The sequence below is a fragment of the Chironomus tepperi genome, unplaced genomic scaffold, assembly GCF_022539635.2.
Source record: "Chironomus tepperi strain 1889 unplaced genomic scaffold, CSIRO-AGI_Ctep_v1 contig_74, whole genome shotgun sequence".
NCBI classification, from domain to species: domain Eukaryota; kingdom Metazoa; phylum Arthropoda; class Insecta; order Diptera; family Chironomidae; genus Chironomus; species Chironomus tepperi.
The window spans coordinates 852,135-869,189 of record NW_027226196.1 but is presented as its reverse complement, the minus strand read 5'-3'; the positions used below and the strand labels follow the sequence as shown (position 1 = coordinate 869,189).

The following is a 17,055-nucleotide window of genomic DNA, read 5'->3' as shown; positions in this document are numbered from 1 at the left end:
TATTTTTTAATTTGTTAATTTCAATTTTACATTTCAATTGGCAAATGTTGTACTTACTGCCAAAAAAAATGGCAGAATTATTTTACTGCTTCTTTTTTTTTGAAGGGGAAATATTAAATTTACAGTTTGCTGTACTTGTGGATGGAAAATAACTTTTTTTTTTGTTTTTCAACCCATTACTTGAATGAAAAGCATATTGTTGTCTTTATTTTACAAGATTTTCAGCATCTTTTGTCTCTTTAAAGGAGGAAAATATTACAGAGTTGATGGGAGAAATGGGAAAGTTTTTAGATATAGCATTTGAAATGGGTTTTATGGAAGGAAAATTGTGAAAATTTTTGTTTTTCTTATTTTCAATATACCCGGATAATTTTAATATTTCTAGTTGACTGGTTGTGTTATTGGAACAATGGAATTGGAATTGGAACTGTTTTAAAAGTTAAGAATTTAGAATCTTTTTCATTTTATTATCAAAAATGTATAGGAATTCTTATCATCTTTTTGCTAAAAATAGCTTTTTCAGACCTCTCTTCCTCCCGTATATTTAAATGTAGAACCAATTCTCCTAAGCGTAACTTAATTTCCAAACGCTCCCTCTATCTACAATTCCTAAGAATTGTTTCTAAATTGCTGCAGAAAATGACCAAATTTGACAGAATTTTTCAACATAATCTTGTCATTCAAATCCTTTAATTTGTCTCCATTTAAATAGAATTTCACCCCAAAGTCTCGGTTTCGACGAATTTTTAAGACCGAGATTGAATATCTGACAGAAAAAGTTAAGTTTCAAATAATGGGGAACCCTATGTGGGACTTGAAATCGCGTCCTACGAATTGCCTACGAATTCCGGTCACGCGCTTCTATCACTAAGCTATCGAGAGTTATTCAACTGTATACCAAGGTGCCATATATAAATTGTACATTTTCTGAAATCTCTACTTAAGCTCTTTTTTAACACTAAATGACAGCCGTATCCATTTGGAGGCCAAAAGACTGATTTATGGATGTCACATGGGAAGTCTCTGTCTCGGTCTCTCGAGAACTCTTATATTTTCATCCTACCTCAATCATTTCTAGACAAATCTCTAAGAAAACTGCGAAGAATTCAAAAATTCCAAAAAACAGAAAAACTTGAGACAAAGACACTTATACAGTCAAACCATGAGTCACACAGTCAATTCCCAACAGACCATCAAACTTCAAAGAATCTCAATTACCAGATAACAACCCTGTGATGAGCAGCAGATAAAACACGAACATTTCTCATTGTCGTTAGATTATTGCATGCTACTTAGGGGAATAAATGTTATTAAAACAACGACAATAGATGAAATCACAAAAGAATGTCTCTTCCCACTTTTCTCAGCCATAACAAGACAATTTTTTTTGTGCTTCTCAGTTCTTACCTTGAGGATGAAATAAACAGTGGAAAATTTCATATTGTGATCTCAATTAAATTAGGAAAGAAGAAGTATAAAGATGAAAAGTTGTCGTCTTTTTCTTTTATTTGCGGAGACAATGGCAGCTTTTGACTTTGTTGCCTTCATGTGCATCGTTGCGTTTAAAATGAAGAGAAAATTATTTTTTTTTCTTTCCTTTTGTTGCTGTTGCTGATGAAGAAGGAGGAGTAAATGGCACACAAGAAAAAGAAGGAGGAAGAAGTGACAAAAAGGGAAAATTTAAAAAAAGGGACAAAGAAAATATTTTCCTTACAAATTTTCCATTTCCATTTTTTCCAAGACACAGAATAGAAATATACACAGAATAAGCTAAAAGAAGATAATTCTATTATTATACATCAATTGTTATATCCTTGGATTCATTCATAATCTCTTAGTTTCTGACTCAGGGGTGTGGAACCTTTAGTTTGTCACAGCACTCCATGGTAGGAAGCTTGGATCGACGCTGCACACGGCACATGATTCATAGCATTTTTTAGAATTTTTCGGCAGAACACTAATGTACTGCATCGTGTGTGGTGCTTACTTGTAACTTCCTTGACAGGGGTGTACGAAGGCCCATTACCGCGCGTAGGAAATGTCTAAAGACAGCTCTATCCCTCGAATACTTCTGTCAGTTCGGGATATTAAGGACTCTAGAGTCCTTTTCAACATGTCCAATCCAAGAACTAGTCGTGTGTGGTACAACAGATTAACCATCCCAGTTAGGGATTCTAGAATTCCCGTTCGCGTTCCTGGGAATTCATTGGAAAATTCCCGTTTTTGGAAACCCTAATATCAGTGCCTCTAGCTAATAAGCCCTTCAAGCATTTTATAATATCCCACAGCACACAAGTTGCCCACCACTGACTCCAACTTGTTAGGTTTTCTCCCACATATTTCATTCTATTCGATGAGATTTTTAAATGAGAAATTCCCAAATGATTCCTTCCCTTTTACTATATAAGCACCGATAAAATATATATTGATAGATAGTTGAAACCTCAATTCTCTAATGATCGTAAAAAAAAAGCTGTTGATTAATCCACCCTTTTTTTGCCAATTCCTCACTTATATATAAGCAGGAGGAAATGGATAGGAAAATTGCAAAGGGAAATGTTTATAAATTACCCAAATAACTTGCTGTGTGGCCACCCTTTGTATCAGGAAACTAATAATGTAACAATAGTGTGCATCTACAGCTACAGAACAATAGATATAAACTTCAATAATATCTACTTATAGTTGAGAGTCACTAAGATGTGACATTTGTTGGAAAAATATTTATCTCAAGGACTTGATTCACAATATGTTATTGGAATTGGAATCTTGTGTGCAGTTTTTATGTCAGAAAAAGTTGAGATTATATGACTCGGTGACTGGTGACATTATGGATTAATTGATTGATTTGCGGTCAGAGTTAATTATAAGATAATTGACAAATTGTTATATTCTCTGTTAAACAAGAAAGAATTGACAGGTGGAATTGATGATTCATTGATATTCTAGGAAATTTATTGATATGATTGGCAGGATGATTGGAATGAATACTATTGATTTATGTTGGGGTATTCTGGGAGTTTATTTGTTGGTTTTTAATTCACGGACAAGATAATACGTCGAAAAACGCGATTTAGGGCATCGTACGCTCGGGTATATGGACTTCGAGTCGACTCAAGTTGACTTTTTTCATACAAGCCGAAATTGACTTCTTCTTGTGATTCTGTCAATAAAACTTAAATCAATTCAAGATTTTCAGTAACATATCACTTTTGAGACACACGGGCCTTTCTTCTCCTACAAGCGTTACTTAATAATTAGGTATTGTCCAAAATTTCACGTAAGCAGCCTCAAACGAACTGAAAGATACCGTTTAAAACTACAGACCTGCGCATCTAAAATCCAGGAGCTTGCCTTTGGCTCTAGGTCGAATCCTCACAAAAATTTTTCTTCGTATTCATTTTTCTAACAAAAAATGAGCATACTCGCCTAATTGGACATGTTCATGAGTAAACTCAATTAATGTAATTAATTATGGTCGATATTGTTAGCATACTCATGAGCATTCTCCTTGTCTGTTCGAATTTATGGTGTATTTGTTAGAACAATAGTCATACAGGGATCATTTAAGCTACATGGGGGTACCTAGTTAACAATCAGGGCTCTCTAAATGGAATCAAAACCAAGATATCCCAAAATTGACTCATTTTCGATCCATTTTTGATTTCCAGTCTTTTTCTGCTTTGATCTTTCATATTTAACAACCTTATTCATAACAAAGAACATAAAATTGTTGCATATCACACATCACCAACCCCTTTCTCACATTCAACAAAGCTAATTTTACAATATTTGCGTATTATTCCATCAATTTGATCAAAATATTTCTTAACTTTCATATCCATCGATCCATAAGAATGTCAAAAAACACATTCAAATTCTAATCAATTGAGTTAAAAAAGCGCTTCAAGCATCAATGTAAATTCACATATTCCCGATAAATTTTCACATGATTTTTCTTGCCTTTACATTGCACCATCAAACGTCTCTCTTTAAAAGAAAGTAAATGTGAAGAGGAAATAGAACCTAAAGAGGGTAAATTTTGCCATCCTCCTCACCACCTTTTGAACATTTTTATTTTCGGTAAAAATGTCGACAAAAGGATGTTTTTTTTTGAGATAAAAGTAAAAAGATTGTAAATGTATATAGGAAGTAGAAAATGCGAAAGACACTCTGTTACTAACATCCTGTCAGATTCTTCCCTTTTGATAAAATAACAAATCTATCTTTAATAAGCTTTTTTTTACTTTTTTCTTGCTTGTTCTTTGTATCTACATAATTTTGTTTCAGTTAAGAACTTCCATTTATTACCGGCACCTTGGATATTTTTTACTTCTTTTGTGTTGCTTTCTGAAAAGGAAATTCTTTCTGTTTTTGAGAAATTTTTCTTCTTTTTTCTTAATTTCACTTTGATGAGCATCAAGCAACAATCCGAGATACACTACAGAAGAAGGCTCGTCATGGTAACTTGAAAGCTCCGCTACGGAACTTGATGAGCTTCGTCATGGAACTTGAAAGGCTCCGTCACGTAGCTTGATGGGCTCCGTCACGGAACTTGATGGGCTCCGTCACAGAACTTGATGAGCACATTCACGGAACTTGATAGATTCCGTCAAGGAACTTAATGGGCTCCGTTACGGAACTTGATCGGCTCCATCACGGAACTGTAAAGGCTCCATCACGGAACTTGAAGGGCTCCGTCATCGAACTTGATGGGCTCCGTCACGGAACTTGAAACGATCAGCTAAACCTCTTTTATTGAGGCTGACAAACTTACTTACTTCGCTGGCCATCCAGACCAGCTTGCTTACTTCAATGACTGTACAGATCAGTATACTTACTTTGCTGTCCGCACAGACCAACTTACTTCCTTTCATGACCATACAGACCAGCTGTAGACTATGATCTCTCTTAATTTCCGTCTAAAACTTACTCTTTCGCTGCCTGCCCTTTGAAGCTGCCATCTGGCTTTCAAATTTAGACTTCCTTCATTAGGTACTTAATAATTGATGCTGCTCGGGCCAAAAAAAAGCTCTGAAAAAGCTATTGAATAGACATTTTGCACAACTTTTTCTTCCATTAATTCATAAAGGTTGAGGAATTAAAATTATGAATTTTAAGCATCTTTTTGGGTTCAGTTCCTATTTATGCCTTTAAAATATAATATAAAGAGACACATTATTTGGGGTTGTTGTGTATATAAACAAGGATTGAATATTTATGGTTGAGTTGCTGTACATTATGATTATTGATGATGGAAATTGTTGACAGTGAATTGTTCAAAAGGACAGTTGAGTATTTCCGGATCAAAGGTTGGAGCCTATGAATAAATAATTATTAAACCTCTCAAATTTCATGCAAAATCATTGATATTTGCATATGCGTAGTCAATTCCTTTTGAATTAAAATTGTAATATTCAGTCGATATTTACATTAGCTGTAAATAAAGATCAAATGACATGTAGTTATTTGCATTACTCGACAGAGCACTGTTTATGTCATTTTAATGCTGAATCGCTGAGAAATTTCAAATGAATGACAAGCCATGCATGACAAAATTCCATAAAAATTGCATTTTAACCTCTTGATTGAGAGACATTTACTGTTATGTATAAATAATGCTGTGCATGAGTAATTGAAATTCTGTGAATTCACACCCTGAAGGAACCAACACAAATATTCAAGTACACAATTTTAAAATTACTGGTAAAACCAGTAAACATTTCCATAGATGAGGGTATCCATGGATTTTGTAGATTTATGAATGAATGAATAAGTGGTTAAGAAATGTCTAATAGCCATCCCGGACAGCACATGACTAAAAACTCCGCACAATTCCAGCATGACTCCTGCATCTCACCAAATTCGATGAAATCTAGCTTTAGTACAGACTCAAGTCAGCCTATTACCAGATTTTCAACCATTTCTTCACCATGTGCCTTTCGGGCATGTACAACAGTTGATCTATTCGGTCAGCGAAGTAAATAAGTCTATAAATATCCTTTGGTCATATCAGATCCACGTGAACTCGATTTAAGGAATTTCGGCAAACTGTTGGTTGATAAACAATAACCTCCTACACTCGCTGTATCTTTTTTTATAATAAATGGTGGAAATGCTTTCATTTTTTATATTAATTTGTAGGTTGCTCTTAAAAAAGTTTGATAAAGGAAGCTACGATGTCGTGGGAATGGCTTTTGTATCTGGAAATTGAGTGTCTTTTTTAATAACTATTTGGATTCTCCTAACAGTTCTCCGGTTCTTTGTTATTTAGATTATTCTGAATGGAATTTTTGCTTATTTATTAAAACTGCATTGCTATGCAACTTAGAGATGGTTGCGAGGATCAAGATCCTTAATTGGAAACCGGGAAATAGTTCAAATTGTTACGAGTAGGAGCAATTTGATCAAGATATTGAGACCCAATCAGCCTACATTGAAATGTTTCGACCACGGAGACGAGCTGACAATATATTTGAAACCTATTGCCTGCCACTTGACAAATTTAAATGTTTTCACCAAGTGACTGCCACGTTGCCTCTTGGCTATCACTTGGTCCCAAGGCCATTACGTCTCTGTGGTGTCGTTTCAATATACTTCAATCGAGACGATTTAGTTTGAATGACCAAAATTTGATACGAAAATCAGAAGAATTTCATTCAAATTTCCAACGAATTTTATTACAAATTTCAACAATTTTTCAAAAAATCTACTAAAATCAGCAATAACTGTTGCATCATGCACCCCAAGCTCTTGCGTAACTCAAGTCAAATTTCCATCCCCAAAGGATATTGCCTTCATCAATTTCCATTTTCTAAGAAAAAAAATCTCAAATAAAATTTAATAAATTAATCAAATTTCGCCTTCCTCTACACGAGCTCTGAAGCCACCGAAACTCTTTAAATTTTTCATCCCCAACATTTGAAAAATTTAAATTTTTTTTACGTCTCTCTTTAAAACACAACTCATATCATTTACATGCTCAATTCAATTCAATTCCAAAACAAATTGCTTTTCATTTCTTTTCCAAGTAAATTCCTTCCATTTTCATTTATGTTAAAAAGACAATTTCAGTTCCATTTATATCTTCCCTCATTTTTTTCATCGTCGTCGCTGTCGAAATGAACGACAAATTCAACAAGTGTTGAGTACAAACGAGCAAGCGAATGTTGAATGAGACTGAAAGAACCTCTCAAAAACTAATCGTACACCATCATCATATAGAAAAAGGAGGAAGACGAATGAATGGAACTTTATTTCGTCATGTATTTTTATGTGAGTAGAGGGATTTAAGGGAATTTGCTTGCAATTTTCTTTTTTTTTCGTCTTCTTCATCACATTTCGTAACTTCGAGGAAGTTCAAGTACAAAAAATACAATAAGTTCATTTTCTCATATGTTTTAGATGCTTTGCATACACATATCCATAGTGAAGACAGTCGAAAGGATGTGTTTATATCTGTCTATGATCAGATACGATGTTACCATCGTTAAAAAATAATCCCCAACAATGATCTCGAAGCTTGAAAGAATAGCAAAAAAGGAATAGGAAAACTGAAACAGAATCTAAAATCCATCCTTTAAGGAACGCTTTTAGGAAAAATCCCATTTTTTTGTGTGTTGTTATTTTTGTCTATTTCGGAATCTTTTCCTTTTTGTGCGAGGGGGCTGTGCGGAAATGATGTGAGTTTTTGGAGATTATTACATTTAGGCTGATTGGTACAAATCGGATAATTGGTCCAAAATCCAGCACTAAGTAGACATGCTCTGGCATAACCCAGATTCAAATTGAATCCAGCACAAAGTCAAAATCAAAAAGCCAGCTTTTAACCGATTTGGATCCAAATTTTCCACTTATTCTAAATCATTTGCTTTTTTGGTTCTTTCGTTCATTACTGCTTATCAATTTCTGGTCCAAAGTCCGGCACAAGGAATGAATCTGGTATAAACCGAATTTAAACCGAATCCAGTACCAAGTCAGAGTCACAAAAGTCAGCTTTTCACTGTTCTGGATCCAAATTTTCTACCTTTTCTATGTCTAGTGCTTTCTTGGCTCTTTCGCTGATTGCCGCTTATCAACTCCTGATTTTGAATACAGTTTATTCTCAATCGACAGGTTCTTTGGTAGCTCATCCACTCTTATTTACTTACTTACTTACTTCGCTGGTCGTACAGATCAGTTGTGATCCATGACCTCCCACAGGAGTCGCTTAAAGATGGTTCAGCTCATCCATCCAAATTCTTGCCATTCTTAAGTTCAGGCTTAAAAACCTTAATTAATGGAGCTAAATTTAGAGCAATTTTAATCAATTTTTAAGAATATATTCAGTTTTTCTTATATTTTTGTCAACTCGAGCTTGAATCCCTCTAGTCTTTAAATATCCACATCCTTAAACACTACCCATCATATCCACTCAAACCCTCCCAGAACTTTTATCTCAGCCTTTCTTAGTTCTCTTCTATCTTTTTTATTTCTTTCCTGTTGAAATAAAAATATATGCGAAAAAAAAAATACAAAATCAATATAATCGGATTGGTCTGAAGAGAAGCTTACGGAAAGAAAAAGAAATGAAAGGAAGAGATTATTATATAAGTTATGCAAAATATTCTCTCTGTGCCAACAGAGACGATGGATGGAAAGAAGAAGCAAAAAAAAAATCATTAAAATCGAATTTAAATAATTTTTGATACTTCATTTTGATTTTATTGCCACTCATAAAGCAAATGATACTCATTCAGTGCTTCCCTCAACAGTTTTAACCGTTCTGTCTTCCTTGTTGTCTTCTTAATGTCAATCGATATTAATAATAACAACAACAACAGCACTGAAATGTCTCATCGCAACGCGAATAAGTCAAGGCCATGAAAGTGCTATAAATTCCAGCTGACGAATCGCTTTAATGGCACTTATCTTATCTATCTCGTACTTAATTACATTTCGTTATACTCTATCACCCTCCCAACATAGCCAACCTATTTATACTACTTCCCTTTTTTTTATTGGATTTAGCTCTAAAAAAGGCGTTCATGGTGAAAGGACGAGGAGATTGTTTTGATAGCACTTTAGCAATTAGTCTAAATGAGAATTAAAAAATCTCATAAATTTTATTTTGAAAATGAGAAGATAGACATATATACAGAATGGAAGTAAATGCTTCCTCATCTTAGATAAGAAACAGTTTTTTTGGTATATAAAATAAAATTTTTGTGAAGAAAGCAGCTTTTCACCATAAAATTTGATTCTGTTAAAATGATATAAAGTTTTTATTATTGTAAGTGCTTTAGATTTATATTAGAGACTGTGGGATGTGACCTGTCAAGAATGGCGGGATGCGAATTGTGACTTTGGGAGTGTTGAATGAGATTGCTGTATTTGGGACACAGCAGAGCTTGAAGTCGACTCGGGTTTTGTATGGAAAAGTCGACTGAAAGTGATTTGATTTCATACAGAATTCAAGCTGGTTGCGGCCTCTGGTATTCAGTTATGACATTTATTTCATAATTTACAAGATTTTTGCATCATTAAATTCCATTATTACGTCAATTTTACATCAATTTTTTATTCCGATTCTTAAAAAAATTGAGATCTGGTTCAATTTTTGCATCATTTCAGGATGATTACCATATTTTTTGCATCTTTGATTTCTATAATTAATTAATTCAATTTTGCATATTTTATTATTACAATTCGATTTCTCAATCTGCGTCATATCTAGCGTCATTTTATGAATATTTTCCATATTTTTGCGTCTTTTCCTCAATTTCAATTCAAAACGTAGCAACATTTAACAGAAATTTCAATATTTCGCTTAATTTTTCGAATTAAATTTCTCAAACTTCAATGACAATTTCTGATTTTTGCATCAATTTTCGCATCAATTTTCGCATCATTCAACTGAATTTTCAAACTTTCGCATCACTTTTTTGCATTAAATTTCAGATCATTCAACTGAAATTTCAAAATTTTTGCATCTTTTTCAATCAATTTGGAATAATTTAACTTAAATCTTATGTTTTGCGTCATTTTATTGAAGATTTTGCATCATTTAACAGAAATTTGAATTCTTTGAATCAATTTAACTAAATTTTGCATCATTACGTCATTCAATTAAATAATTACTAGCAAATCTCTCTCATACAAATGCAAACCAACAAACAACTATTGATAATTATAATCACAAAAGCCTTTAAGCTAATTAAAAAATTATTTTCTCTGTTTTATTCTCATTTGATAAAGCGATGACGCAAAGATCAAAGCTCGAAGACTTTTTTAGAAGCTCATTAATATTTCATTATAAAAATCTTTATCATTAGCATCACAATTCCTTTGTTCTATGTTATTTATTGCTGTGTCACGTGTGATGAAGAAGAAGGAACAAAAATCATATTTAGGTATGGCAAGCCTGAACATTGAAAAATGGTTTACAATCATGTGGAAGGAAATAATGAGCGATGAGCAACGAGCGGGGATGATAATTGAAAGTTCCACAAGCATAAAAAATTGGCTTCGTTTGTTAATAAAAAAGGATGGCTTTTGTGTGTTTATCGCGGGCCAATTATATGTAAATTAAATTTATATACAAAACAAATGTAAACTGTAATGAAAGAAGCATAAAAAAAATATCGCAAACGAGACTCCCTTTTGTATCCAATATATTTTTTTTATGATTGTATAAACTGCCCCTCGCTTCATATTCATACGGCATAAACCGTAGTCATCAGCAAAATTAAACCTCGAAATAGCGAACGCGCGAGATAATTAATTAATTTTCACTGACAGAAAATGGAAAACAAATAAATACATAAATACAATCGGCGTAAATAAATATGACTTTTATTTCATTTCTCGCTTGATTTTTTTTGTATTTATTTTCCACAATTGAGAATCGATGCATAAACAGATCCGAAAATGAAATAAAAATTCAGCAAGAATTTTTATGGTTTTACATCAAAAAAGAAAAGCAAATTTACGCTTTATGTTGCTTCCTGATAAAAAACAACCATGTCGCGTTTATCAGCACGAAATGTGTAAGCAGACAAGATGAGGATATAAAAAAAAATTGTCAGACAATTCGATATTATTTGGTCTGCATTGTTGCTGTAATTAAATGTGAGATTGTTTGTTTATTGCTTTTTACTACCAAATGCTACAGGCTGTTTGAGTGTATCAAGTGTATTTGTTTGGGCTTTGAACTTTAATTTATGGGCAAATTAAGAAGTCAGGTATTCTTTTTGTCAATGGATTGATGTCGGAATGAATGAGATTTTTGAGGCATGGAATACTGTTGATTGGAAAGGATGCTACGCAATAAAGGCTTGATAGACATCAAAAAGGTTCACTTTTTGCAGAACTGACTCTTTATTGATGTAGCATTGTGTCACACAATTCACATGCACTTAAATTAAGTTACAGGCTCTATTACTCAATGCTTGAATCTATTTGAGTTATGTTTCTAGTATAGATGAGCATCGGGCATATCTGTTGTTGAATTGTAGTTCACTTAAGAATAGCATTCATTCATTGGCATTTGCTGCTTTGATTCATATGGTTGGCAATCTTCAGAATAGCATACATAGGTTAATTGATCAAAAATTCAGTACAAGGCTGATGTGGCTCTGATATGGTGGCTGTAAATTGGTCATAGACTCGGTTTAAATTAGGTACCAGGCTAACGTGGCTCTGACTAAGTGCTGGAGATGTTTTATTTCCGACACTAACCCGGCGTGTCTCTGACTTGGTGACAAACTCGGTTCATATTCGGCAGCAGATCGGCAGCAGTCCCAGGCTGATTTTTCTCTGAATTAGTGGTTGTAAATTAGTCACAGATTCAGTTTAAATTAGGTACCAGGCTAGTGTGACTCTGACAAAGTGCTGGACTCGTTTTAAGTCCGACACTAACTCGGCGTAGCTCTGAATTATTGACAAACTCGGTTCAAATTGGGTAACACCTCGACGTGGCTCAGACATGATATTGAACTCTGGCATAGGTTTCAATATCGGTTTTGGTGCCAAGTTTCAAATCGATTGACAGATTCGAGCTATTCAGCTCTATTTAGGGATCTAATTCATTGCAGTACTTGAATTGACTCTTCTACAAGTGTCTTGACCAATTAACTGTACAAATATCCCAAATATCTGATAGATCAGTGTCAATTAACCACAATTCTTAGAAATTATCTCCAAGTCATCCTCAAACATCCCCAAGACATAGCCCAAGTGACATCAACTAACTATCCATTCCCAAAAAAGGAATCTTTTTCGATCCATTAACCACAACTTGCACCGTCCAGAAATCATGATAAATTTATGACATGGCACAATACATGTGCAAAAATATTTTTTTTTTTTTCATATCTCTCATGAATATTCATATAATTATTTACCGCTTACTCATGCATAAAATAACAGATCAATTAATAGATAAAGCCACATGAGATTTACATGAATAACCCTTTAATTTGAATTAATAATCTGATGCTGTTTTTTTACATCCACAATTTAATGAAGTTCCCGCAATTGCCACAATATTTTCTAGATTTTTTGATGTCATCAAAACTCATAACCGAATCAAATTGAGGTGGAGTTGGTAGAGAGCCTCCTCAACTTTTTTTTTTGAGGGGAAGGAAATGGAAACCCTTTTTTTGTGATGGAAGTGTCATCCAAAAAAAAAGGGAAATGAAAATTTCATGCAAATGATGTATGTCTTAAAATACATAAAAAGCTATAAAACAAAAAAAAGGAAAAACTTTTCCATTAAAAAGGAGGAAGGACCATAAGTGTGAGTGATTGAGTGAAATGATGGAAGTGCCAATATGCTGACCCAAATTTCATTCAAGCATTTTTCTCCATCATTGACCCTAAAAAGAAAAAAAATTATTTCATGTTGATGTGTGTATTTAGGCACTAATTGCACTTTAAAACTTGACAAATTACATAAAACCCTTTCCCATTATATGAATGCGGAACAAAAGCAGTAATGCTCTAGCCAGTCATAATCGTAAAAAGTGCTTTTTCTTCTGTTTTTGACATTCTTCTTGTGGGACTTTTGAAGATGTAAATTTTTTTCTCATTCTTGTTTAATTATTCAATAAGTTTATTTTTGGAACCAAAAGCTTCATTCTGAGTGTCATATCATCTAAAGAGGATTCAATTATGAATGTTGTATCTCAAAAAGATGGATACTCTATCAACTGTTCATTAAATATTCTAAAAAGGAATCTGTAGATAGGAATAGTTTGAGTTGAATGGACTGCGATTGGTCAAACGTACGTCAAGTTATAAACTTGACATTTCATGGCTAAATACAGAAATTTGAAGCTCAAATCTGGATATTTGATCGATTAATCGCAGCCTGTTCTCTCGAGAATATGACTTAATAGCTCTTGAGCTAATAACTTGAATTATATTGATTATAGAAGGACAATAATTCATACTTAATGCTATTCAAGTAGTTAATGGAAAGGACCATTTGAAAGTGTGCCAAGTTCGTGCTCGGCAGAACAACGCCACTTCATTGTATGAGCAGTAAGACGCGAAGTTGCCCAGACGGCTGATTCTGATCCATTTTATTGGCGAAAAATGCTGTTCACATCATTATGTTGCTCAGATGAGCATGTTTAGATGATAACGTAATGCTATTACGTTACCATTAGAGCATGCTCATTCTAGGATGTCTACTAGGGTAACAAGTCCTTAAAGCCAACTAAATTTGATTTCTTATGCTATTATCTAGCTCAGAGTTGGCACCTGAAGCTGGCTTAATCGATAGCTGTTCTTTTATAACCTTGCAATGTCAAATACTAAACTGTCTCCATCAACAGTGTGCTACACTATGTCTATCAACTAAGATGACAAAAAAGCCTCAAATAATCCCTAAAATTTGCTATCATCCTCTCTATTGACAAACTCATAATTCCATTCAAACCAAAAATACTTCCATACACAAAAACTATTCATAATAACATCAAAAACTCATCATATACCCTTCATGTTTCTCATTAAGTCTACAATAATTAATCGTCTAATACACACAAAAAGTAAACAAAAGACGTAGAGAGACTTTACTAACTAGCCAAAACAAACAATAAAACTCATTATTATCCATCAAAGCGAACTAAAAAGCATGACAACCCTTAACCCAAAAAAAAACCGAGAAGAAAACCTACAGGAAATGACAAAATGTGAACAAAATACATTCATAATCACTGTAACGTGTAATCACACAAGTTCACGTTCCAACATTTAAGGCACCCAAAATGATAATCATTAATAATCAGACGAGAGATAGAGAAAATGAGGAGACGGAGTGGGGTTGAGGCATTAAAACTATTTTTATATTCTTTTTTTGCCTATCGTTTAATTGCCAAAACATATATACACTATGTCTTCTTATACCTCCACCTTCCTCATCATAAAATAATTTAATTAAGGCCAAGAAATCGTCTTGTGTGCAGTGCTAACAGATTTAATTATATTTCTCATTAAAAATTATGGCACATAGGGAATTTACGTTCTCAAGATGTAACTTTTCCTCTCATTCCATTAATGTAAGTTATTTTTTTCTCCTATCCATTTCTATGGTATCTGAATCAGGGTTGATGTTGGTGATATACATATATACAGACATCCGTAAATGTTGCGAATTTGGGAATTTCCACAGAATATGAACCAGGCATCCAGCCTTTCTGACAATATTTAAGCAAACGATTAAGCAACGATAAGGATTTTGGTTGCGTACTTACTTATTAGGATAGACGTACAGATCAATTGAGATCGATGATTCAAAATGGTTTCTGAAGCTGAAAATTGCCAATTTTGAATCCCAAAATCAAAACTGTCTCTATCAACAGCTTCATTATTTTAACTTTAAGTCGTTGTTGAAGTCAATTCTCTAAAGTATGGCTAGAATGTACCAATTGCCTATGCTTTAAGAGTATATCCGTGTAAGAACTCTTGTAAAGCTAGAATATACTTGGAATATATCCCATATCCAAAAAATCGTCTGTAAAATTGGAAGAAAGGAATCCGGCACCAGCACCAAGCCGAATTAAAGCTGGAATTTGATGTAAATTTGGGTCATAGCTGATAAGAAGTCGTCTACAATTCACATTTTTGAACTTTTTGGGACCGTTTACAATCCGGGATAGTTTACCGGAGTATAGTCTCTAATATGGCTGCAATATGTCTTAGATTATACCTGAACATGCCGTCTAGTTTGACTAAATTAAACTCTTAAGCTTAAATCCAAGAAATCAACCTCACACAGCATTTGAAAGAAACCAAATTTCCTATAAATGCCCCACAAATACCCAACAACAATCACCAAGTAACCAACTCTGACATCATTCCATTCACAAGACGAAACGAAAGGTGGTTCTCTCATTCGTATATGTTTAAGTGAAATTCCAAAAAAAGAGAAAAAAAATCTCTCCACTCATTCTACCATGCACGTTCTTCCATGTAGCCATGATGTCGGGTCCCTTTAGTGTAGTGTATAGAAGCGCAACAAATGAAAATGAGGAGAATGGAATAAAAAAGTTTGGAAAGGTGGTATGAAGTAATAAAAATTGTATATCATAGAAAAGGTTGCATGTCGCATGATATTATTACTAAGTACATGAATTGAATTGCAATACATTTGGGTTGTGCATTCATGAAAATAAAGGAGAAAAATTTGTGCTGATCTTGACACTTTGACATTTACATAAAATAAGTTTCTGTTTTGCTCCATCAAAATTCCTTGTGGAATTTGATTCAATTTTATATTATTTTCATCTTCATCCTCAAGCCAACCTTATTCCTCAATCTCTCGATTGCCATTCATGAATGCTAAATTAGTACAATCTTGAGAGTCAAGTGAGAAGGAAAGAAAAGATATTGAGTAGCAATTTGTAAGATTTACTTACTCGCTATGGAACATTATTCTATTGATCAATTTTATCGATGGATGATTGGATGGGCAAGACGCAATAATTGGATACTTATGAGACTATTATGTTATAATGAACAAATTACGGTATGCTAATTTTAAATTTTGACTCAAAATGATGCTATTATATTGAATAAATTGGAAATTGATCGATTTATTTATTTATGGCTTACATACAATGATGGAAGTGAGTGTGGTTTTATGGTCGGTTTGACTTGTTGAATGGGGAATTTTTGGGGGGATTTGGATAATTGGGTTTTATAGGAATTTTGTTGATTTAATGTCAGAGGGGGGATAGTATGCGGGTATGTCTATATGTGAACTTGACAATTCATTGCAAGATCCACAAATGCCTGATTATAATTAGGTAGATGATCGGTTAATCTCGTCCTGTCTCACCCTGATCTCACTCAGGTTGATGTTTGTCCAAAATGAATTTTGGATTCGTCCAAAATTGCAGACCTGCAGTCTAAGACTTACTAAATGATACAGGCGACAACTGCAGGCCTTCGCATCTTAAACATAGGAAATACAGCCCTGAACAACAGCCAAACCCCGTGAAAAAGCACTCAAATTAATGAAAAATAAAGGAATTTGTGAATATATTCAATTCTCCGGATTATGATACAGCATATTATTCATGGCAGCATTCATGGGGATTCTCCGGATTTTGATGCTCCATATCATCCATGGTAGTCAACCAAGGCGATTCTTCGGATTCTGATTCACTATTTCATCCATGGCAGTCATCCATGGCGATTCTCCGCATTTTCATCCACCATATCATCTATGCCAATCAACCAAGTCGATTCTCCGGATTCTGATACAACTTATTATCAATGGCAGCCATACATGGTGATTCTGCGGATTCTAATACACCATATCATCCATGGTAGTCAGCTATGGCGACTCTCCGGATTCTGATACTCCATAGCATCCAAGGCAATCATCCATGGAGATTCTCCGGAATCTGATACACCATACCATCCATGGCAGTGTCCAATAAAATGCTTTGATTCTTCTACAAACAAGATTTCATCAGAATCTCCTCTCATCTGTTGCTCATATGCGTTCCATTCCCCTCAAAAAATGTCCATCTAACTCACAATAATATTTCTCGTTATTTA

General features: G+C 33.9%; 1 protein-coding gene across 3 annotated transcripts in view; it reads left to right on the top strand.

Moving 5' to 3' along the window:
* LOC139085616 (putative uncharacterized protein DDB_G0286901) overlaps positions 1-17,055 on the top strand; it is a 197,964-nt gene that overhangs the window by 129,154 nt on the left and 51,755 nt on the right. The window lies entirely within an intron of this gene.